Genomic DNA, 25716 nt, shown 5'->3' with positions numbered 1-25716 from the left:
TTTTGGGCAAATATATGTCATGGAAAATTAGAACCTTTAAAAAAATCAAGCAGCAAAAAGCATGACAGGTTTGGTTTATTTGCCTTACACAACACTGCATGTCCTGCGATGCACAGCGATGACAAAGCTGAAACGATATACTGAGCAGATCTCTTTTTGTTTTTCTGTGTGTCCTTCTACTGTAAGAAGACTCAACACAAAAGAATACGGAGCTGATCAAGAAGCTCTTCCTGAGAGACTAACTAAAATTAAGAACATTCACAAATCAAGCTGCCTAAACTGCTAGTGTTCTCAGAACAATGGACTGACCCTCTTACAGTCCAGAACTCAACATTATTGAATGCGTTTGGAACGACTTTACCACAGAAGAACAGAAAGCCTTTTAGAAAATAAGGTCTGATATTATACAAATGATACTGTACTGAGTAGTTATTTTTTCTGCTTGTTTTTTATGCCAAAAAATGAATGACTGTTTTGACTGTGAATGCAATAAATGGAGACCGGTATTTTACTTTTGCACAAAAACATATAATCTATTTAATCTATTTATTTACTTGTAAAATTAAATGGTAGTTTGTCCAAAAAAATAAATGTACAAATATTTTGGTCACTGTTAAAAAGAAAATTAGCTTAAAATCGAATTACACTCCAACACACACAGACACATAAAACTTTATCTGCAAACTTCCAACATAATAAATAAATTAAGAACTAGAGTATAACTAAACTACAGCAAGTAATTATGATCACTGAATACTGTGCCACTAAGTGCTTATTACATTTTATGCAGACTGTTTCACCTCCCAACCCCTAAGGCCATGCATTGAGTGTTCATTTGGAGCACTGATTAAGAAAAGTAACATCCCATGCAGAATATGTGTTTGTAATTACACAGTGAGGTCATCTTGTTTATTTAGGTTGCTGTAAGGCAGCGTTTCTCACTCAACGCCCAGGCTTAAAGAGGCCTTGTGGCATTTCATTGTCTCGTAAAGCAAGGTTAGCAGGCCTAAATTTAAACTCTAACCTAACATTTACAAGGATCCTATGCAGAACTCTGTAAAGAGTAGTATATACTTTCATCATAAACATTTTAATGATGCCATTCTGCATCTCTGCAACTGCCAGTCCACTACTTTCTTTTCATAGGCTTATGGAAGCCAGACAACAGCGAAAATACAGGAGCACAAATGGGGCGTCACTAGAGATTTAAAGATATAGAGGTTAAGTCGACGAGGGACGAGGAGGAATGGTAGAAGGGGGGTCTAGGGGTATGCTCCAAAAGCAGATGTATTTGTAGAGCATGCCTATTTTGTCAAAGTGGTCAAAAGACAGATGTGTGTCTTAGTTTGTATTTAGGCATGAATGTAATGTAACAGTGTTTCTCAAATCCAGTCCTGGAGGATAGTGATTTTTCGTTCCAATTAACTGATGAGCCAAAACAGGTGTGTTTGAGCAGGGACATCAGAAAACTGTGTTGGACACTGGCCCACCAGGACCAGAATAGAAGCACCTTGTAATATGATGTAAATGCTATCCACCCCCAACAACAGGAAAAGCATCTAAAGCCCCCCTAAAAGTGGCCTAGTGATGCCCCTTGCAGTGTAGGAGTTACTCACTTAATCCATTTAGGTAATCAGTTACAAATTACTGATTACTTTTCTCGGACTGTAATGTGATTACATGATTTAAATGGCATTACTTTACATTCTGGACAAAGTGATCTCACTACTTATAACTTTACTTCTATGTTATTCTTTAAAACCCTGTACTAATTTGTACTTTACTTAGGAAGAAGGTTTACCATTACCAATCACAGTAAACATCACTTAACACAGCAAGTCTTATTACACACTAAGAAATTATTTCCTAACTACAGACACTTCTGTACAAACTGGTGAAACTTCATTCTTTGGTAACAGAAGTTTATAATAACTAACTGCATGTTAGAAATAAATGTCAAGAGAGTTGTCCAAAAACGTTCTGAAATTTCAGTTTGCACAGTAAGGTTTATATACACATGAAACTTTTCAGGCCTATAGATTAGCTAGATAGTATGTCTGGAGAGAGAAGATGCATTAAAAGGACACCCTGCCTACAGTGAAGCATAGCTGTGGCTCTGTGATGCTCTGGGGCTGCTTTGCTTCCTCCAGCACTGGAAGCCTGCCACGTGTGGAAGGTGGATTCCACAAGATGGATCCAATCAAGTAACAGGAAATCCTAAGAGAAAACATTGTGCCTTCAGTGTGGAAGCTGAAGCTTGGGCATCATTGGACCTTCCAACAGGACCGTGATCCCCAGTATTCCTCAAAAGCCACCAAGGCGTCACAGTTGCCTGACTTGAAACCCCATAAAAAAATTTTGGGTGGGATTTGAAGAAGGATATTGGTGATCTGAAGGTCACTGGCCATGGAACGGGCTAAGATTCCACAGGAACGCTGTCAGAAGCTGGTGTCAGGCTATACATCATGTTTGCAGCAGGTCATAACACCAAATAGTGCCCTACTGAAGTACTGAAGACACTTACGAAGGGGTTGGATAATTCAGAGTCTGCAGTAATTCATTAAAAGTGCCACTTGAAATTGTTCTTGTTTAATTGGTTAATTGCAAACTACTGAACTGTTGCTAATAAACCTAATTTGCATTTTGCAACTGTATGTTTTAAACACATGGGATAGCGTATATATACAGTGCCCCTATTTAATGTGAGTGTGTTTTTAGTCAGTGGTTGCATATCAGTCAAATAGCCTTTTCCAACAAATCTTATTGATTCTTGAAACTAACCCAGCATGGCTTTCAGTGTGGTTGGTCACAGCTTCAACTAGAATTGGTTTGATCATGTGTTGCATTTCCACACTAACAAAGGGTTTGAGAATTTGTGTTTAGCAGAGAAAGTGATTTCTGGACTCCGAACTGTCCGCTATTGTTTTTTGTTTTTTTTGCCACTGTACTTCAGGCTCGGACCTTAATGGCCTATGCAACCCGTACCCTAAGCACAATCATAAAGCATAGAAATAAGTGCATTTGCCTTTGTAATCCTTACAAATCTCAGGGCCAATCTAATGATGTCATTTGTATTGTTTTAGCATAACCACATGGTTCAGTTCAGTTCAACCTTCAGCCAGATGGGTTGTTTTTAAGTCCATCCAAAATGATATCACGAGGCAACTTCCATGCCAAATTAAAAGACTAATAATTATAAGTAATTATACATTTTCATGACCTTCAGTGGTCATCCAAATCTGCAATTCTGTCAGTATATAAAACAACTGCAGGAGGCTATGAGAAATGGATTTCCTTGACCTTAATCCAACCCAAGTCTTGCTTCATAGTGCTGCGCATTCTGGACCAACTTCTGTCTTTCATAACTGTCTTTAATTCTATCTGACCTAGATTTTTTGAGGACTTGGAGATTGCTACAGCTGAATCTCAATAAAAGGTCATAGTGAGATGCTTTCTTGGTCCCTGCTCTGATCATGTGAACATTAGCCAGCAGTCAGTAAACATCCTTTTATTCTTAAGAGTCTCAGCATGCTCTAATGTTTCAAATGACTGCAACAACAAATCCAGACCAGCCTGAACAAAGAGTCCGGAACACATTATCCCAGTTCGTCAATGCATACTCTGTCTGAACTGATTATAATTTTGTAATAAGGAACAACTTACAGAGACCACATATCCAGTGCTGAGTGTTTAAGATATTTCAGATGATATAAATAACACATTTGTTCCCACTCACCAAGGCTTGTTAGAGTTAACTCCCACTTCAAAGATTTTTTTTGGGCACATTGCTTTTTGGTCCACTAATTAGGAAATATTCACAATGAAAAAGATACCTGGGGTATAAAAGTGGACTAATATAACTGATCTTTTGATGTGACAGAGACATAATGCAGAATGATTGTAGAAATGAAAGGTGGCAAAACAGAATGGCTTCTAAACTATGTCCAGTGAAAACATCTTATTTTCTTTTGCATTGTAGGTTCCAACTGCTCCATCTATCTCTCCAATCAGAATCAACATTCAGATGTCTATTAATATAGACCCCCCAAAACGTTCGGTCAACCACAACAATGGTGGGATAAAAAAAACTGGGTCACATTTGAAGCTGCTATCCTTCACAGCTATACGGCTGAGATTCTACTCTGCTTTACGAGTGAGGGGTGTTGTGCGTATGCAGGTCTGGGTTAGATTAGCTGTAGAGCTCATGGGGATAAAGATGATTAGCAGCATTCAGTGTTGAGTGAGTATTAATACAATAGAACTGAATCATGTTGCTAATTTACAAAGGCTCACGAAGGCCATACAGGTTATAAACTCATCTTCAGGACACTGTCTAAGGGTGTTTAACTAACTAGATAAATTCAGCTATCTATCTAACTAGCTAGTTTACCCAGTCTGAAAAAGATCTCTGTTTATGATGTCTGTTTATAATTATTATAGTGTGTTTTTTTGCATTTATCAGTGAAATGAAGAAACATGTTTTATTTAGGAATAATCACATATATTTTCATCACATATATTCAATATCATATCATTGTTGACCAACTAATATAACACAACACAATTCAGCTATATGTAATTTGAAATTAATTAACTGAATTAATGAAAAATTAATTAATACAAATGAAAAACATCAATATGGCCTGTAAATTTCTGAACACCTTAGGCTCAGGCTTAATTTTTAGAAAGGTTTTAGACCTTGATTAGTAAATGAGTGTCTTAGAGTGGCATGTCACCAATTGTAATAAGGAACTGTCAGCTGAATAATTTTTCTAAGCTTTATACTTTGTTTATGGACACTTGGGTTACTTTAAGCAACTGTCTAAAGATTTGAAAGTCATCAATAACCACAAAGCAGGGGAAGGCTATTAGAAGTCTTTTTTAGCTTGCGATTTCTGAAGTGCAAACTGTTGTTGAAGAAGGCTTAAAGGGAATTATGGAGGTCAGGATGAGGTCTGAAAAACTACAAAAAGTCATGTTCTCAAAAGATGAGAATTGCTCATATGCAGGTAAGAAAGAAAGACAAATCAAAATATCTAGGACTACCCAGAAAGCCGCAGGAAAGTTAGAGCAAACCCAGAGTGCAAATGTCAAACCATCTGTTAAAAGGCCAGAGCTTAAAAGAGGAAAACCTCTACAACAGGATAATGATCCAAAACATACATTTAAATCCCACAAAGACTACTTTAACAGATAAAATCGACATATCGCTGCTGTCCGATGAAAAACATGTCTCCTTTTTCTCCTTTTTTGTCCATTCGTGTATCTTTTGAAACCTGTACCTGTGTAAATATTACAAATAAAAAGTGTGGATGAATAGACCAATAGGAATGCTCTAAATTACTTGGATAATTTTTTTTTTAACTTTTTTTTTGCCTTCTCCTGTAAAGTAACCATTTTTGGATACATGTTTTTCAATGGACAGTGATGATAAATGTTGCACGAAATATACAGTGAGTCCAAGAAGTATTTGATCCCTTGCTGATTTTCTTCGTTGGCCCACTAATAAAGACATGATCATTCTATACTTTTAATGGTAGATGTATTCTTACATGGAGAGACAGAATATTAAAAAGAAAATCCAGAAAATAAATCTAAGGAATATATATTAATTGATTTGTATTTCATGGAGTGAAATAAGTATTTGATCCCTTAGTATTCATTAGCAGTTCTGGCTTTTACAGACCAGTTAAACACTCCCAATCAACTTGTTACCTGACCTGAAGCCACCTGTTCTCACTAATCACTTGTGTGAAAAACACCTGTCCACAGAATCAGACAGATCACACAGATTTCAAGTCTCCAACATGGGTAAAACCAAAGAGCTGTCACAGGACCTCAGAGTCAGAATTGTTGACCTTCACAAAGCTGGAATGGGCTACAAAAAGATTAGTAAGGTGTTGGATGTGAAAGTAACAACTATTGGTGCAATTATCAGAAAGTTTAAAGAGTATAACATGACAATCAACAGACCTCGGCCCGGTGCTCCAAAGAAGATTTCGCCTCGTGGGGTGGCAATGATGCTGAGAACAGTCAGAAATCGTCCTGCAACCACTCGGCAGGAGTTAGCAAATGACCTGAAGGCAGCTGGGACCACAGTTTGCAAGGAAACAATTGGCAACACTTTGCGCAACAATGGATTCACATCCTGCAGTGCCCGAAAGGTACCCCTGCTGAAGAGAGCACATGTGGAGGCGCGCCTCAAGTATGCCAATGATCATTTGAAAGATGAACCAAGTTATTGGGAGAAGGTTTTGTGGTCAGACGAGACCAAAATTGAACTTTTTGGCCTCAACTCCACCCGCCATGTGTGGAGGAAGAAAAATGCTGCCTATGACCCCAAGAACACTGTGCCCACCGTCAAGCATGGAGGTGGAAGCATAATGTTTTGGGGGTGTTTCTCTGCCAAGGGTACAGGGCTACTTCACCGCATCACTGGGAAGATGGATGGAGCCATGTACCGCACAATCCTGAGGGACAACCTCCTCCCCTCTGCCAGGGATCTGAAAATGGGCCGTGGTTGGGTCTTCCAACATGATAACGACCCTAAACATACAGCAAAGGCAACAAAGGATTGGCTCAAGAAAAATCACATTAAGGTCATGGAGTGGCCCAGCCAGTCGCCAGACCTCAATCCGATCGAAAATCTATGGAGGGAGCTGAAGGTCAGAGTTGCCAAGCGACAGCCCACCAACCTTCATGATTTAGAGAGGATCTGCAAAGAAGAGTGGGCCAAAATTCCCCCTGGTGTGTGTGCTAAACTTGTGGTTAACTACAACAAACGTCTCACCGCTGTGCTTGCAAACAAAGGCTTTGCCACTAAGTATTGAGTGTGTTTGGCAAGAGGGATCAAATACTTATTTTCCTCATTGAAATACAAATTAATTAAAATATATTCTTTAAAATTATATTCTGGATTTTTGTCTTGATATTCTGTCTCTCCATGTTAGAATATATCTACCATTAAAAGTGCAGAAGGATAGTGTCTTTATTAGTGGGCAAACAAAGAAAATCAGCAAGGGATCAAATACTTCTTGGACTCACTGTATATATTCAAATATTCTGATATATTTTATTAAGAACATTACTGTTGATTACCCAGAAACAAGGAAGCATCTGTGTGGGACTAATAGTTACTTTTTTATAATTTAAGACCCAACCAGACATAACTGCAACTCAGTCTTTTGGTTTAGTTTTAAAAGATAATAAGAAAAAATATTGCATGAAACTCTGAGCCAGTTGGCCGTGGCGCCATTTCAAGAGATCTTGACTGTGGCTTTACTCGGTCAATCAATGTTCAGTTATAAATAGCAGAGGATAAGTTATGACATTTATTGGCTAAAAATATACAACTTGCTGAGTTATAGGAGAAAACATTTACTCTAATGAAAACAATGCTTCAATAAATTATTTCATTTGGCCATTACACTATAATATGAGTACTCTAAGCCCTGCTTTGACATGGTTTCAAATTTCTGCAGAAATACCAGAGAAAACCTGCCCTGAAGCTTTTTTTTAACCTCAAAGTCAAAGTCCTTGTTAATCTTTCTTCAGGAAAGCTTCTCGAGGTTTTCTTTGCTAATGTCAACTAACTAGTTAACTTTAGCTATTATTTAGCTACATATCCAAGTTTAAGCTAGCAAGCTTACTTAGTCTGAGTATAATGTATGCTGATATACTGCTATATCTATGTACCAGGTGAGATGAATAAAATATAGAATGTAGAATCCAAACCTGATTCTATTCTCAGTAACAGCTGCCACAGCCTACAACGGGGTGGGCTCTACTCCTCCTGGAATGCGATTAACCTGACCTTGTACACCTTTGTCATGAAGTACTGAGTAGGACATGTCTTTCCTAGCTGGGAGACAACCCCCTCCCTATGTTTGGGTAAATTCCATGACATTCTCAACTAGGCTAGATGACCCCAGAGGAACTCTACAAGCCTGGATTTTGGAGAAAACTGTTTTTGTTTCTTCAGTAATAGAAGCAAGACATATACAGTATTTTAGCTAATACACTCAAACGTCTGAAATGTAACTTATCTAACAACCACAACTTTAGTTTCTTACAAAAACTAACAGGATTAGTTGAACTCTGACCTCAACAGTATACTATTCCATTCACACACACCTGAAAATCTAAAGGCCCCTCATAACCAAATTGAATTTCAGCAGTGCTGGGTCTCGTATTGTAACTGTGTCTTCATTAGCATGTGAAAAATAGGGGCCCTTTTATTTGCTATTCTAAGGTTCTTATTTAGCTAAGGTTGCGCTATACTAAATTTCACCAGCAGCCAGTATACTTCCTGAAACTGACTTAAAAATGAAGATACTTCAAATGATTCTTTGAACAATGTCACAAAAGAACCACTTTTGGTTCCATAAAAAAACATGACTCGTTAACACCTGGTCACTTCATATGACTAGAATCTGGATTGTATCATGATAAGATTTTAGCCACATGTATTTACACTTGGTAGTCAAATGTGTCTGAAATGTGCAAATTCACTCATTATGCAAAAAGTATTACTGGTGTTTCCGTTGTACTGGGAGAACTTTACTACCTCACTGGACTTAATATTTATTGCACACTGCATAATTTGCACACTATCTCTAATTATTTATGATTCTTTGTCTGTATTGTGTTGTATTGTCTGTCTGCACTTGTACTGTGTTGCGCTTGTGTTCTGTATGCACTATGTCTATGTTGCACCATGGTCCTGGAGGAACGTTGTTTCGTTTCACTGTGTACTCTGTATATAGTTAAAATGACAATAAAAACCCACTTGACTTGACTTGACTTGAGAAGCTGAGAGGTGTTGAATGTGTCTTGGGAAGATGAATGTGCTTACACTGCTATAACATGTGGCTCAAATGCATCTAAGACCACCTTCTGAAGTGGTCTGAGCGACAAGTGAAGTGACCAGGTGTAAACAGGGGGCCATAATGGTATACAGATGTGTGAGTGTGAAGAATTTTTCAATTGGTAAAGAACCTTTACATCAAGTAAAAGGTTATTTAAGCCTATAAAAGATTATTTACAAAGGCACATCCCTGTAACTAACACAGTTCTTCATGGAACCAAAAGTGGTTCTATTGCATCGCTCAAGGAACATTTTGTAGTATCTTTATTTTTTAGGGAGTACATGATTATGAGGATGTACCCCTCAACCAGTTTATTTGTGTTGCCCCTTTTCTTAACCCAAACCTTTGACAAATCAACCAAATCCAAAAGTTACTGGCAAATTTCAAAATGTGACTTAATCAGGCTTAATGCCAACAATAGCAGGCAATCCCTGTGCAGGAACTGAGCTTGTCTGGCAAGAAACTTGTCCAGACATTTTCTTCAAAGGACCTCCATCGCCATGCTTACTTCACTTAAACCATAATCCAATATACATTCCCAATAATTCACAGATGTTTTAGGCGTAAAGACAGAAAGCATACCTCCTTACTGAGCTGCTCCTGCACTTTGTCAATATCCTTATCAACAATGTTGAATCATCAGCATATAAAGAGTCAAGTCAAGTCATATTTATTTGTGTAGCACTTTTTACAACTATTGTCGCCACAAAGCAGCTTTGCATAATTAGTAATAAATAAAAGACAGAGACAAAAAAAAAGAAATAACGTAAGACATGAAGGATCAAAGACCACCAGTGAGCAAGCCAACAGCGACAGTGGCAAGGAAAAACTCCCTCAGAGCTGGAGGAAAAAACCTTGGGAGGAACCAAGATTCACAATGGGGACCTATCCTCCTCTGGTCAGAACTATTTAAATTATTGATAAAAATTACCAAACCAGATACAACAGATAGTTAATAGTGGTGATATTAATAGTGGCAGATAGTTATGAGTCCATTTAGGGTTTAACATGGTCATTAAACAGGTAGCAGTGGTAGGCAGGTGTGTCGCTGGTCTGGTATGGGTGGTGGTGGGTGGTGGTGGGTGGGGGCCCTGATGGTGGAAAGAAATACACATACTTTCTTCATATCATTCATATATAAGAAGAACAACAAAGGACACATTCCAATGCCTTGTGGAACACCACTAACCATGTGTTCCATCTCTGAGCAAATACCTCCAACTTCCACTTTCCGAAAGATAATCCCAGGCAGACAAGATGCTACCCAGACAGTAGCATTTTACAACATACTGTGTCAAAGACCTTTACTAAGTCTTGGAGAAACATACCATACAACTTGCCATTATCTATTTGCCTTCTTATTTAATCTGTTCAACAGTCTGACCGAAACTGCTGGATACTTGTTAATATTTCACTGGGTCATTTCTATTGCCTTTCTTGTATTAGGTGTAATGGCCATTGGTATAGCAGAAGGAACAATACAAAATTAAATTATCTAGAGTTGAGCTTTTGAACTAAAATATTATCACATAGATAACAAATTATATTAACTTATTAGCAATTTTAGATTCCACTTCAGTATTATCTATATTCATGTTTATATTGGCTGCATGCCACTTTTTAAAACTTTTAAAATAAACCTGTAGTGCTCTACAGTTTGTTTGGATCATCCTTGCTTTCACTGAACTGCTCAGTTTGACCTTGCTTCCAGATGCCTGGCCTCAAATTCTAAGTAATCTAAAAGTATCATAATCAGCTTTATTGTTTTTTCCTAAATCTATTAATGTTCAGTTATAAATAGTAAAGGATAAGGTATAACCTTTTACAACTAAAACTATAAAACTCTGTGAGTTATAGGTGAAACCATTTACTGTAATGAAAACAATGCTTTAAAAACGTATTTTATTTGACCATTACGCCATGATGTGACCATTACACTTAGAGCCCTGCTTCGGGAAGGTTTCCAATTTCTGCAAACATACCAGAGAAACTCAGTCCTGAGGCTTTATCTTTTCAATGTCAAAGTCAAAGTCAGCTTTACCAGCTATACCAGATAGGTTTCGAAACAGGGACAAAATGTAGTTCTTCTGCTATATGGTGATACATTTTCATAAAGCATTGCAGCACATAACATACAATACAACACATACACTAAGTTCATCATAGTCAAGTGCAGACCTTTTTATTTAGTACGGGAGTTCTCCGCCGTGCTGATAGCCGCCGTGTACATACCGCCTAGCGCTAATGCTAATGCTAAGGAGGCACTGTGGGAACTGCACGGGGGCATCAGCGATCTGCAGACCAGACATCCAGACGGACTGTTCATTGTCGCCGGAGATTTCAACCATGCAAATCTCCAGTCAGTCCTCCCTAAATTCCATCAGCATGTGGACTTTGCCATGAGAGGAGCGAACGCGCTGGACCTTGTTTACACAAACATCCCCGACGCATACCGGGCCGAGCCCCGCCCCCACCTCGCGTTCTTGGACCACATGTCTGTGTATCTGACTCCAGCTTACACACCCCTCATCAGACGCTCCAGACCAGTTCAGAAGCAGGTGAGAACCTGGCCGGCAGGAGCCATCTCTGCCCTTCAGGACTGTTTTGAGTGCACTGCATGGGACATGTTTAGGGAGGCTGCGACAGAAGGCGACTCTGTTAACTTGGAGGAGTACACAGCATCAGTCACTGGCTACATCAGTAAGTGTATTGATGATGTCACTGTCTCCAAGACCATCACCACACGCCCAAATCAGAAGCCGTGGATGACTCCTGAGGTGCGTGCGCTACTGAGGACCCGCGACTCGGCCTTCAGAGTGGGTGACAAGGCGGCCCTAAGGAAAGCAAGAGCCAAATTGTCACGAGCCATCCGAGAGGCAAAGCACACACACGCCCAGAGAATCCACAACCACTTTAAGGACACCGGTGACACACGGCGCATGTGGCAGGGCATCCAGGAAATCACAAACTACAGGACAATGCCACCGTCCTGTGACAGTGATGCGTTCCTCCCCGATGCCCTGAACGACTTTTATGCACGGTTTGAGGCACAGAACAACATGTTGGTGAGAAAGACCACACCCAAGCCGGACGAGCAGGTGTTGTGCCTGACTGCAGTGGACGTGAGGAAAACTCTGCGCAGAGTCAACCCACGGAAAGCTGCAGGACCAGACAACATCCCCGGCAGAGTGCTCAGAGAGTGTGCAGACCAGTTGACAGATGTTCTCACGGACATCTTCAACGTCTCCCTGCGCAGCTCCACTGTCCCAACGTGCCTCAAGACCACCACCATCGTCCCCGTGCCGAAGAAGTCCACGGTGTCCTGCCTCAATGACTACCGTCCCGTAGCTCTCACGCCCATCATCATGAAGTGCTTCGAGAGGTTAGTCATGAGGAACATCAAGAACCAACTGCCCTCTTCATTGGACCCCCTGCAATTTGCATATCGTCCCAACCGCTCCACGGACGATGCCATCACCACCACCCTTCATCTCTCCCTTACCCACCTGGAGAAGAAGGACACCTACGTCAGAATGCTGTTCATAGACTTCAGTTCAGCATTCAACACCATCATCCCACAGAACCTCACCAGGAAGTTAAGCCTGCTGGGCCTTAACACCCCCCTCTGCAACTGGATCCTGGACTTCCGGACAGGAAGGCCCCAGTTAGTCCGGTTCGGGGACAGCAGCTCCAGCACCATCACCATGAACACTGGGGCACCTCAAGGCAGTGTACTGAGTCCTCTGCTGTTCACCCTGCTGACTCATGACTGTGTTGCGAAACACAGTTCTAACAGCATCATAAAGTTCGCCGATGATACAACTGTGCTGGGTCTCATCAGTAAAGGCGACGAGTCAGCATACAGAGAGGAGGTGCAGCAGCTGACAGACTGGTGTACAGTCAACAACCTTCACTGGAATGTAGAGAAGACTAAGGAAATGGTTGTTGACTTCAGGAAATCAAGACCGGACCACTCTCCGCTTAACATCAACGGCTCCTCTGTGGAGATCGTTAAGAGCACCAAGTTCCTTGGTGTCCACCTAGCGGAGAACCTCACCTGGTCCCTGAACACCAGCTCTACAGCCAAGAAAGCCCAACAGCGTCTCTACTTCCTCCGGAAGCTGAGAAAGGCCCGTCTCCCTCCACCCATCCTCACCCTCTTCTATAGGGGAACCATAGAGAGCATCCTAAGCAGCTGCATCACTGCCTGGTTTGGGACCTGCACAGCCTCTGACCGCAAGTCCCTCCAACGCATTGTGAGGACAGCTGAGAAGATCATCGGAGTCTCTCTCCCCTCCGTCATGGACATTTACACCACCCGCTGCATCCGCAAAGCAACCAGCATTGTGGATGACTCCACCCACCCTTCACACAGACTGTTCTCCCTCCTGCCATCAGGAAGAAGGTACCGCAGCATCCGGTCCAACACGACCAGACTCTGCAACAGCTTCTTCCCCCAAGCCATCAGACTCCTCAATACAACTCAACTTCTAAACTGATATCTTTCTGGTACATGTACACTCTCCCTCTCTCTCTCTTTCTAACCATTTACCCCAGATAACATGGGAAGCATTTTTTTGCACAAGCATTTGCACTAATAACTTTACTACCTCACTGGACTCTATTTATTGCACATTGCACAACTTGCACACTACCGTCATTATTTATTATCCTCTGTCTGTACTGTGTTGTGTTATCTGTCCGCACTTGTTTGTTTGTGTTGCACTTGTGTCTTGTATGCACTGTCTATGTTGCACCATGGTCCTGGAGGAACGTTGTTTCGTTTCACTGTGTACTCTGTATGTAGTTGAAATGACAATAAACCCACTTGACTTGACTTGACTTGACTTGAAATAGAGATTAAAAACTCTACAAGCCACTTACAATACATAAAAAATATAAAACAATATTAGCACAGGTCAGGAAGGAGACTAAACAAAAGACACTGAGTAATAGGGTGTGTAATAATGGTTATTTTACATGTACATGCACACTGCTAATAGCAATACTAATAATAGCCCTCAACACCAGGAAGCAATGTCAAAAGTGCAGACACTGTGTACACCACAGAATGGCTTATGTATACACAGTGGGCTGCAAAAGTGTAAGAGCACTATTAAAAGGGCTTCTATTTTATATTGTTTTCTTATTTATAAATGATATTATCAGTAATAACTACTTGAGAGACAAGTAGTATCTTTTATACTTTGGTGTTTGGTATTGTGCTCCCCTTCTGTTTTAATGACAGCTCTGCAAGTTTGTGCAAAAGCATTTGATGAGCAGATCACATCCACAGCTTTATTGACTGAAAAAAGCACTTTTTAATTTCAACAAATATTAATATGGCCATTTGCTATATGTATATGTATGTCTACATCATTTTTCAAAATTCTAAATAATTTTTAGTTGTTTTTTTTTGGGGGGGGGGGTTAAATGAAACAAAATCTCAGGTATGTACAGTGGCATGCAAAAGTGCAAAGTTTTTGTTACTGCGAATAGTTAGAAGGTGAACTGATCTCCAAGAGGCACAACAGGTAAGCATCCTCGTTTAAATTTGAAGCAAGATTAGTGTATTATTATAGTTTTGTACAATTCTTGGGTGAAAAAAAGAAAAGGAGCACAAAAGTCTCAGACTTTAATTAGCCTGTTAGGGCTATGGCTTGATCATATTCATCTTTAGAAAATGCCAGGTGATGCAAATATGAGAGATTTCTAAATACTGTGACTCTTCAAACTTTTCTCTTTATTGCTTCTGGAAATCAGGTCATCTTTTAATCACTTAGCTGTTTACATTAACAGGAGTGTCCAAACCACTGGTTTTGCATGCCACTGTTTTCTGAGCAGACATACTAGACAGAGTGAACTAGAGAAGAGTTCCAGTTCCAGTTGTTTTCCATTAGCCAAGCTTAGTTTTTTTATTCTCTGAAGCTTCTTGTGAGAACTGAGGACTACCAGCTTTTAGCTCCAGCTCCAAATCTGCAATTTGATGCTTCTGCAGCCAGAGAATAAGCTGTAGTGGGTCTGGTTTTGCAGTACTTATTTATTGCCATTAAGCCGCCTACAGATGCCGAATTGGCTTTCTTTTCTAACCCTTTCTGTTTGTGACAAGACGTGAAGAACTTTAAACTTAGGGTTTTGTCTATGGCTATTTAGGTTTGTATATGTTTAATTTACCTACATAGTTTCCAACACCAAAGAGGTAAAGTCCTCAGCTATGTGAATACATTTCACTGGTTTGCAGCCCAGCTATAAGATCTAATATGAAACATTTTCCATGAGCACAACACTGAACTTTACAGCGCTGGGCTGTGGAGTAGCGTCGGAGCTGCTCTCCTGTGTGTGCCCCCACAGTCAGGCCATGCAACGTGAGCTCTGGAAGTTGGCCCGAGTCTAACGAAAACAGAGGCAGCATGAGTCACATAGTCTGCCCCTCCACTGCTGGCTTTTCAGTCACTGCCACGTGGAAGGCCAAAAATCTTCCACACACAGCCCTTCCACAGGCCATACTGACGCTCTGAGGTTCAATGCATAGAAATGCTAAAGATTCAAACAGCTCATCACTAATCATGCTAGCGCACTGTATCATCCAACGCACAGCAACGCTATCCTACCTCACACAGAGTCGTATTAAAGTTAAAGTTAAACCACCAAAGTCCAAAAAAAAAAAAGAAAAGTTAACATATCAACAGTAAAGACGTCAGAAGGTGAACGTACCTACAAAACGCAAGGTGCTTAAGCAATTATATAGGAAGAATTCGATTTGTCTGATGTATCAGTGGTGTATCAGTAGCACTGGAGTGGTTGCTATGAGCTATGAGAACTGAATGAGCTCAAAAAGCCAGTGCCTCAAGTTGGGCCGCCAAGTAGCAGAGCAGATTTGGCAAAATCATGTTAGAAATTCTAGTTAAAATGATGAAAACCTGACCAGGGACATAGTGGAATACTCATTTCCCCAAAAAGAAAACACAAACATGTAGGTCATTGCTTTGGTCAAGATTCTAATACTGACCTAATAAATAAGACCTACAAGGCATGAATAGGTCTTCAATATTTATTCAAAGCATCTGGATCTGGAGCTAACCAGGCTCTCCTCCTACACATGTCCTTGAAATCCATACAATTGGCAAATTAGGCTCTTGCACTGACCTAAATAAGATAATAATACACATATAAGAATAACAGTAGCAATATATACACCAACTTTACACAAAATACAAAAATAAATGTATAATGCAGGAATGAGTTGTCAAGTGTAAAGCGCAACAAGTGCAAAGTAGATGTGCAACATAATGCTGTGCACCTGTGCAGGATGTAGTAATTATTATAATAATAAGTGGGGGGGAGGGTGGGTGAGACATATTTGCCTACAAGCACTGCTTGTGGTCTGTCTGTCAGGAAACTGGAGATCCAGTCAAGCAGTGATGCATGTAGTCCAAGATTTACCAACTTGGTGGTGAGTTTGGAGGGGATGATAGTGTTAAAGGCTATGTGTATACAATGGGGAGCCATCCTAGGATAAATGTGGCAAATTACCAATGGCGGTAATTTTTTTAATTGGTAATTTATATGCCCACCAGTTGCTTCCATGCTCTACTATATTGTGCATTTGGTAAAAAAAACAGTTGAAGAATCCCTGTTTATCTTAATTATCCATCCCTTTTTTATCTTCTTTAGATTATGGTCATGCACTTTTGTGTATGCTGTGTCACTGTATCTATAATAACTAATTGTAGGACCATTACCCATTACTGTGTTCTCTATGAAACAGCAGCTCCTCATAGACATGTAGTCCTATTTGTTGCTATACATTAGTGTATAAATCCATGCTTAGTTTATATATAATAATTGACTGGTAATAACTAAATAAAGGGTGGTCTTTGACTTCAGCACAATGCTGTATATGTTATTATACATATATTTCTAATGCATGTTTGTGTTATAGATGTATGATTCATATTCTGGTGCATAAAAGCCTCCATAGTGCACAAAAAATGACACCAGTGAAACCAGTGCATGTCTCACCCCTCACTACATTTCACTACAAATCTTGGGCTGTCCTCCTTTGAGAAGAACATTATATCCTTATAATATCCTTATGCACTGGCAGTAACTGTTGTTTTGTGGAGAAGCAGACATGTACCCAATGTCCCTGTGATGACACTGAACCTTCTCAACATAGAAATGTTCCCTGGTGAGCATGAAAAATTCATTTTTTTACAATAGCGAAGGCTGAATCACTCACAGATGATGCTTTGATGGGCCACGCATTCCTGTAGTATTAGAAGATAAACTTGCGGGTCATCTGGACGTTGCAACGCTGCTTTTGGCGAATGAGGGTGGTCTGGATAAATGTGGGCTTTCAACAGATTAAAAGCGCATGGCTGCCTAAAAAACATGACGCACATAAAAATGCTCAAAATTACTGAGATTTATTGACTGCCGGGCTGACGCTCAAAAATCAATGTGAAATATCTAATCTCTTTCACGCTACTTAAACTAACTTAAATATTACCTCAACAACTGGGCACCCCACTTCAAATGACAAAATTTGTTTATTTTCTAAATATGTTCATAAATACTTCATTTGAAATACTTTCTGTTTCTTAAAATAGATCATACTTCATTTGACCAGGGGTGTCAAAACTTTTAATATGACTGTATAATACATAGGACAAGTAGAACTTGGATAACAGATGATAGAACAGAAAATCGAAAGAAGAAGGGATGGATGGATGAAAGGATGCATGGATTGATGGATGGATGGATAGAAGGGTGGATGAATGGATAGATGGATGGAAGGATGACTGGATTGATGGATGAAAGGATGCATGGATTGATGGATGGATGAATGGATAGATGGATGGAAGGATGCATGGGTTGATGGATGGATAGATGGATGGATAGATGGATAGAGGAGAACAACAATAGTGATTCTTTTTCCAATTTTGACCAATTTTGGATGGATTGAAAGAAAAGTAGGAAGGATAGCTGGGTGAATGAATAAATGGAAGGATGCCTGGATTGATGGATGGATGGAAGGATGCATGGGTTGATGGATGGATGGATGGATGGATGGATGGATGGATGGATGGATAGAGGAGGGCAACAATATTGATTATTTTTCCAATTTTGACCAATTTTGGATGGATTGAAAGCTGAATGAAAAGTAGGAAGGATAGCTGGATGAATGGATTAATGGAAGGATGCCTGGATTGATGGATGGATGGATGGAAGGATGCATGGATGGATGGATGGATGGATGGATGGAAGGATGCATGGGTTGATGGATAGAGGAGGACAACAATACCAATTTTGGATGGATTGAAGGGTGGACGGATAGCTGAATGAAAAGTAGGAAGGACAGCTGGATGAATGAATGAATGGAAGGATCTATGAATTGATGGATGGGTGGATGGATGGATGGATGGACAGACAGAGGAGAACAATACTGATTTTAAATCCACATGAATGATTAGGGGGTGCATTTGACTTATTATGGATAACTGGAAGGGTGGATGGATGGATGGAAGGAAGCAAAGAGGACAACAGCAACAGCTTAATTATCACTAAACTAATGATTGGGATGGATGGGAGTGAATTTTGACTAGTTTGGGATGGATGAATGTATGGAATGAAGAATGGATGGATGGCTGCTGTTGCAGTCTAGTGTGTGTTAAATCAGTAAAATCTGGAGTAGACTACGTTTGGTCAAATTCATCCAGAGGTTGTTTTGAGGGGGAACAAGGGGATCGTTAAAAATGCATTAAAATAAGTGTGGCATGATAGCCTGAGATTAGAACTAATTGCGTGAGTCTTATGGCTAATGTGTGAGAGTTATCAGCCCTGCCAGTACAGCGTTGGTTGCTAATGAGGACTTGTGTTATAAACAATAGATTTTCTCCTTAGTGTATGATGTCTTAGCTCAAGTAGTGTGAGGTATAACTATACTGTAACCAGTATAGAAAAAGTACTATCCTCTAAAAGAGCTGAATGAATGAGACCTGTTTTGAAAAATGGCTTTAGCAAGTGAAAGGAGGAAAAGGGTTGAAATGACAAAAGAGCAATGGCGTTAGACCAGGACAAGAGCTGGAAAGGATCCAAGCTGGAAAGTTTTAAGACGTGGAAATCTTAGAACAATGCTGTCTCAAAATAAAGTAAGTGAATTCATATTTTTGAAGACATGAATAGTTCTTCAATATTTATTCAAAGCATCTGGATCTGGGCTAACCAGGCTCTCCTCCTACACATGTCCTTGAAATCCATACAATTGGCACCAGTGTCATTAAGCATAATATTTGACCTTTTCAGATGGTAACAATCTGCTGGTGACGTTACGCTATTGCACTGATTAAACACACACTACTGAATGGGGGACTTTGACAGAACTGCATGTACAGCCAACCAGATCAGCCAGAAGAATCCATCAAGAGAACACATGGTCAAAAAATAGGCGCAAAAATGGAAGGTTTCTGTGTTCTTTTCCCATGTAACATCTCCTGGTCACGTTACCTGAAATACTAAACAGCTGACACATATTTAAAACAATTGTATCGTTTATAATCATCACAAGATTTTGATTTATAAGGTGCCCCATATAATATATATTTTTTAATAATCACATTTGTAGTATTTTTGTTAACTAACAATGACTATGCACACAATCTTTGTTCCGTGATGGATTTTGAATCTGATATTACTTCTGTATGTCATGCACTTATCACATGAATTACTTCTAATAATTAAAGACAGCATACATACAGGTCTATATTGTTTTTTAAATGTCATGACAACAGTGGTCTCTGCAAAACTGATACTGCAGAAACTGCAAATGTGATATACCCCTTTGGATGTTTTTCCCCCTTTTCTTGCTTTTATGCTTAATATTATTTGGCTATTTGCTAAGAATTTACAAAAAGCTCTAATGTCAAAGTGAAAACAGATTTGGCATAAAGTAATGCCAATTAAATAAAAAAATACTGTAAAATAAGTCATTGTATAAATATTCATTTAAAGTGACTGACCTAATGACCTAGGTCCAGCCAAATAGTGCTAGTAGTCTCACAATTAATGAACTGAAGATCACCTGAGCACAGTGATTGTAGTATAAAGACACCTGTCTGGAAGGCCCAGTCACTGGTTAATCAGTATTCTTTCTCTCTCACTCTGTGCTGTGATTGCAGTCAAAGGTGAATTTACGTAATACTGACTTATATATATTTATATATATTAATATATATATAATTCAATCACTTATTTTACATTATATATTTAATTGACATTATATTTATACTTATATATTTAATTGACATTACTTTGTAGAAATCTGTTTTTGACATTAAAGTTTTTTTTGTAAATTCTTCAAAATAATATTAGAAGATTTTACACAAATATGACTTAAGTTAAGCAGGGTTGCACGATTCTTGCTAGATTTGTCCTGTCTGCTTTGCCAAAGCTGCGTAGTGCAGTTAGAGTGGGGCAAAAAAGTATTTAGTTAGCCACTGATTGTGCAAGTTCTCCTACTTAGAAAGATGGGAGAGGTCTGTAATTTTCATCATAGGTACATTTCAACTATAAGAGACAAAATCCAGGAAATCACATTGTAGGATGTTTAAAAAATGTATTTGTAAATTATAGTGGAAAATAAGTATTTGGGCAATAACAAAAGTTAAACTTAATACTTTGTAACATAACCTTTGTTGGAAATGACAGAGGTCAAACTTTTCCTGTAAGTCTTCACCAGGTTTGCACACACTGTAGCTGGTATTTTGGCCCATTCCTCCATGCAGATCTCCTCTAGAGCAGTGATGTTTAGGGGCTGTCGCTGGGCAACACAGACTTTCAACTCCCTTCACAAATTGTCTATGGGGTTGAGGTCTGGAGACTGGCTAGGCCACTCCAGGACCTTGAAGTGCTTTTTACAGAGCCACTCCTTCAATGCCCGAGCAGTGTGTTTGGGATCATTGTCATGCTGGAAGACCCAGTCACGTTCCATCTTCAATGCTCTCACTGATAGAAGGAGGTTTTGGCTTAAAATCTCATGATACATGGCTCCGTTCATTCTTCCCTTAACACGGATCAGTCATCCTGTCCCCTTTGCAGAAAAACAGCCCCAAAGCATGATGTTTCCACCCCCATGCTTCACAGAAGGTATGGTGTTCTTGGGATGCAACTCACCATTCTTCTTCCTCCAAACACGACGAGTTTTTACCAAAAAGTAGGAATGATAGGGGCGCTGTTCTCTCCATTACACGGCAATGGAACAACAATGTGATTTTGAATTCGTTATTTGTTATAAAAAGGTTCAATACTTTTTTTATTCGGCTTTAGAGGACACATCTTGAGGGCAGCTATAAAGAAACTGTCAGAGGCAGCTGAGCGATCTAGTCAGTTATTGTGGATATGAAGGGCTGAGGTAGGGTGGGGAAGGTTGTAGTGTGGTGGGAGATACAGGCTCTGGTGTAGCGTTATCGAAGTTGTGAATAATCCAGCGAAATCTTGTGAAGGGATCTTGTGGGAATGTGTCTGGGATGACCGTTGAGACAGTTCACTGTTGAGCTGTCCGGAAGTGTCATGGGCTTTATTCAGCGGAACTGCTGATGAAGGGAGGTGCTTGGAATTAGGTGTGGGTTTTATATCTGTTTATGCAATATTTCATTATAGTATTTCTTAAAAATTCCATAGGTCTGACTACTTTGTGGTTGAGACAAAGGACCATGAACATAGTGCTATACTGTGCTCCTGGATCCTTGTCAAGCCAGTATCCGAACGTTGTGATTGATGTATCCTGCTCACAGCAAGATTAAAGTATTTGGTGGTTGGTGTGCTGAACCCAGCAAAGATCTGATGGAGGAAAATGCCTAGCTGATTACCCCGTGATTAGAAAAGGAGTGAAAGGAATGGGCGAGGCCCCATGTGCAACCCCAAGTATAAGGTGCAAGAATTTTTTATCTTGTAGTATTTCACTTGCTTTACACAAAATTTGCACAAAAAGTGACACAATATCAAATAAATAGCTGAATGAAACTGAGTAAAAGCACAAAGTGGAAACTTGAGAAACAAGAGCTACAGATCAAAATCAAGGAAATCAATGAAAGCAGAGAGGAAAGGAAGTTTTGTATAAGTATTTGGACAAAGCCGAGAACAGAGTGTTCTAATGCCTTAATGAGGCATTATAAACTTTATGAGCACTTTCTTACAGAGCTTTGATCTCCGTAACTTTGTCATGTGTGGTCTCTCCAAAAGCAACACAACAGTTCTCAGAACAAAGACATGTTGACTGGTTTAATGATGATTAATACACGTTAGAATTAGTCCATTGACATTCAAACTTGCAATTTTTCAATTCAATTCAATTGCATGAATAAATGCAGTTATGTGTGTAAGGAAAAAAACATGTACATGTACAGTCAGAGGTTTACATACACCCAAATATTGCAATTATTTCTTTAAACTGTCCTGTTTGAACAGGATTCCTACAACTTTAACAGAAACTAGAGTTTGCTGAAGTTAGAATTTTGCCGATCATAAATATACATTTATTAATTTAGTGGTAGTAAATGTTCCAAAATGTCTTGCCATGTTCAAGGCATCTTAACTTCCTTACAGTGATCATGATTGACTATAGCAGGTAGTTTCTTTGTGCCCACATTAAAAGGCATTGCTTGACAGCACTCTTGACCAACACACAATACAATGGAAAAGTTCAAAAGACCTCAGAGAAGGTCTGAGAAGAAGGTTCATACATTTCCACAAGTCAGGAATGTCTTTCGGAGCCATTTGCAAACAACTTCAGATTCTAAGATCATCAGTTTAAACTTAAGTTGCTGCAAACAGAAGTATAACAGTTTGGAAAAATACACAAACTGTCACCCTCAGCTGAAAGGAAACCGGTGGCCCTGATTACATTTTGCAGCTAACTACACAGACAAAGAAAAAGCCTTCTGGAAGAAAGTTTTATAGTCAGATAAGTCAAAGTTGTTTGGAGAAGTAAAGATGAGCCATTTAACCCCAAAAACAATGCACCAACTGTTGTAAGATATGGTGGTGATAGCAACCTGAGCATCCTGACCATTCAGAGCCACTCTAGATGAATGTTTGCATGAATTAAGGTGTTCACATGATCCAACAAATGTATGTCATTTTGGTTAAATACAGGCAAAATGTTTAACCATGTAATATTAAGCCCTTAATGCAGAAAGGCTTTTTACACACTAAGGTGTATTACTCAGTAACTACAGGGACTATTCTATGGTAATAGATGTTTGTAATAACAGTTTCCATAGGCCATAGGCTGCTTAAGGACTCACAACACATGTGTTGTTGGTGTATTGTAAGTTATCATAGTGGCAATATTTTAGTAATAGAATAGAATATTAAGGAAATTCTGAGTAAGATGAGGTGGTGGTCAGATTTTTCCCAGTAACAGCCATGCTGCTATTCTACAACTATGTAAATGTTTTAGGGTTTAAAACAACAATAAATCAGCATGCAACACAGTAAAATATAGGAGGCTATTAATTAAAAGTAATTCGCTACTTAGGCAAGCTAGAGAAAATGGCATGAATCAAAGTGAAAGAAAATCAATCTCGATCAATAAATTTGTATGTTAACAAATCATTTATATACTTAAAGAAATTCATAATGATTTCTAGTTGGTGTATTTAACAAGGTGCTTTTCAGTCACGAAGACCCACAAGCAAGTAGTACAGACCTGGCAAAGCATCTCAAGGAAGGAAACTCAGTATTTTGTAATGCTAACGGGTTCTAGATATAATGCAATCACTGACTGTAAAAGATTTGCTTTCAAATGTTATATTTATTTATATTGAATTGTTCGTTTGTCCCAATACTTTTGAGTCAAGACATTTTTTTGTAAAACAAACCAAAATGAACAATGCTTACATTTTAAAGAAGAATTCGAAAAAATGAGAATCATAAATATATTTTTATAGTTTACTGGGGCTATCTGGTGTGTTTGCTAAAAGAAAATGCATTGGTGGTTCACTGTTGAGGCAGGCAGAGGCTGAGGCTTGTCATGGCGTGTGCGGCCAGACAATGACAGGATGAACACTCTCAGAGATGGAACTAAGTAAGGTTTTATTAAAACACAACAGGGAAACAAAAGAAGGTGCAGTGAAATGAGCAGCAATCTAATGGGCAAAACTGGAACACAAACAGAATGTGACAAACAAAATGGTGAACACAACAAACCTGGGACTGGGAGGAGCAGGGAGTGACCAGAATGTGGGAAGGGGAAAACCAAAAATCACAAGCCTAGCTTGGTAAGTCGGGGAGAGATAACTAAACTCAAACTGCAAGCCTCGCTTGGGAAAATAGCAGGGAGTACTTAAACAGCCACAAGACGTGCTTGGGCGAAACTAAAGGGAAACTAGAACTATACTAGAGCCACGCGCTATGTAAACATAGCCGGAGAACCAGCTGCATGAACCAGTTAACGGGGCAAGCCCAACCTGAGTATGCCGTGACTGCCTCGTGAGCTTGAGCTGCCAGGGAGCATGAACTGGACGCGTCGTAACGGGCTTGCCTCGAGACTTGGAGATAACTTGAACAGGATCAGATACTAGCCAACAGAAACACGCCACAGACACGTGGAGAATCAATTTACGGTAGTCACTCTCTGTAGGTAGGCTCCTTAAATCCTCCTAGTCCCAGGTGCAACACATGAACATGGAATGAACACAAATGAACCGGAAATGAGGCAAAAGTCCTTATATGGGCCTGTAGCCGGCGACCCGGGATTGCCCCGGAGGTAGGCGCGATAACGAGGGCCTGACAAGGCTGAGGAGGTGGTAAGTAAGGCTAGTAGTGACAATGCTTCAGAAAAGATCTAAAGAATGGAGGTGTGTTTTAAGGGAGAATCCTAACAAACTTAAATACAAGCTCTGTGTGCAAGAACTCTCTCATCATTAAACAACATCGAACATTGGTTGCTAGGCATCCATTCTCCAGATTTACTGCAGACACTAAGTCTATTAACAGGCTAATTCAAAATATATGCTCTTTATATCCCACTGGGCCTGTTATAACACAGGGAAGTTTGATTACACGTCTGCCTTGTGATTTATATAGGTCAGGCCAATCTTTCCTTTGAGACCTATTAGCTGTGCAGGAAAGAGACTGAAGACAAACATTTGCCTTTTCATCTTAAATATTTCATAATCTAAATCACATGTGTTTAATTTGATTATTTATTCATTTACATGCAAGATTTATTTATATTTAATGAAAAATGCAGTCGCCTAATAAGCTTGTCGAAGATGAGAAATTATTATTTTAAAGCAAATTCACAGCAAAATTCTGTCAGGACTACCATTTTTCTTTTCCTCTAAAATAAACTAAAACATAAGTCATTTATTTAGTTATCGTCATTTAGTATTATTAATGAGATTTTATTTTTCTAAAGAGAAATAATGAAGTAGGCTTATCCTGTTGATTTTAAACATAAATACATGCTACTGCCTGTCACAATATTCTACAAATCCTGGCTGCCTGACATTATATGTAAGCAATGCATATGTAATTAAAATAGTCTGCAATCTTTCATCATATGCAGTGTTTCTTTGACTGATTTTTAAGTGCTCACAATATGTTCTCATATGGGAAAAAAAGACTATTCAGTGAATTGTTGAATCCTGCATATTGAACGGCCAACTCTGATTCAACTGACAAAATTCTGAGTTAAGTACAGTCCTAAGCTAAACTGTATTAAAATAGAAATCAATTAAAACTTGATTGCTTAATTTAAAATCTATTAAGGTGTTGTGTAGAGAGGCAAGATTATGTAAACCATACATACTACGGCCAGCGTTTTAAAATATAATTACAATTT

The 25716-nt window shown here is 39.3% G+C and overlaps 1 protein-coding gene across 4 annotated transcripts in view; it reads right to left on the bottom strand.

The window, feature by feature from the left end:
• fsip1 (fibrous sheath interacting protein 1) overlaps nt 1-25716 on the bottom strand; it is a 104522-nt gene that overhangs the window by 56828 nt on the left and 21978 nt on the right. The gene's annotated exons all lie outside the window — the stretch shown is intronic.

The sequence above is a fragment of the Salminus brasiliensis genome, chromosome 10 (genome assembly GCF_030463535.1).
Source record: "Salminus brasiliensis chromosome 10, fSalBra1.hap2, whole genome shotgun sequence".
NCBI classification, from domain to species: Eukaryota; Metazoa; Chordata; class Actinopteri; order Characiformes; family Bryconidae; genus Salminus; species Salminus brasiliensis.
This window is presented reverse-complemented; position numbering and strand designations above follow the sequence as displayed.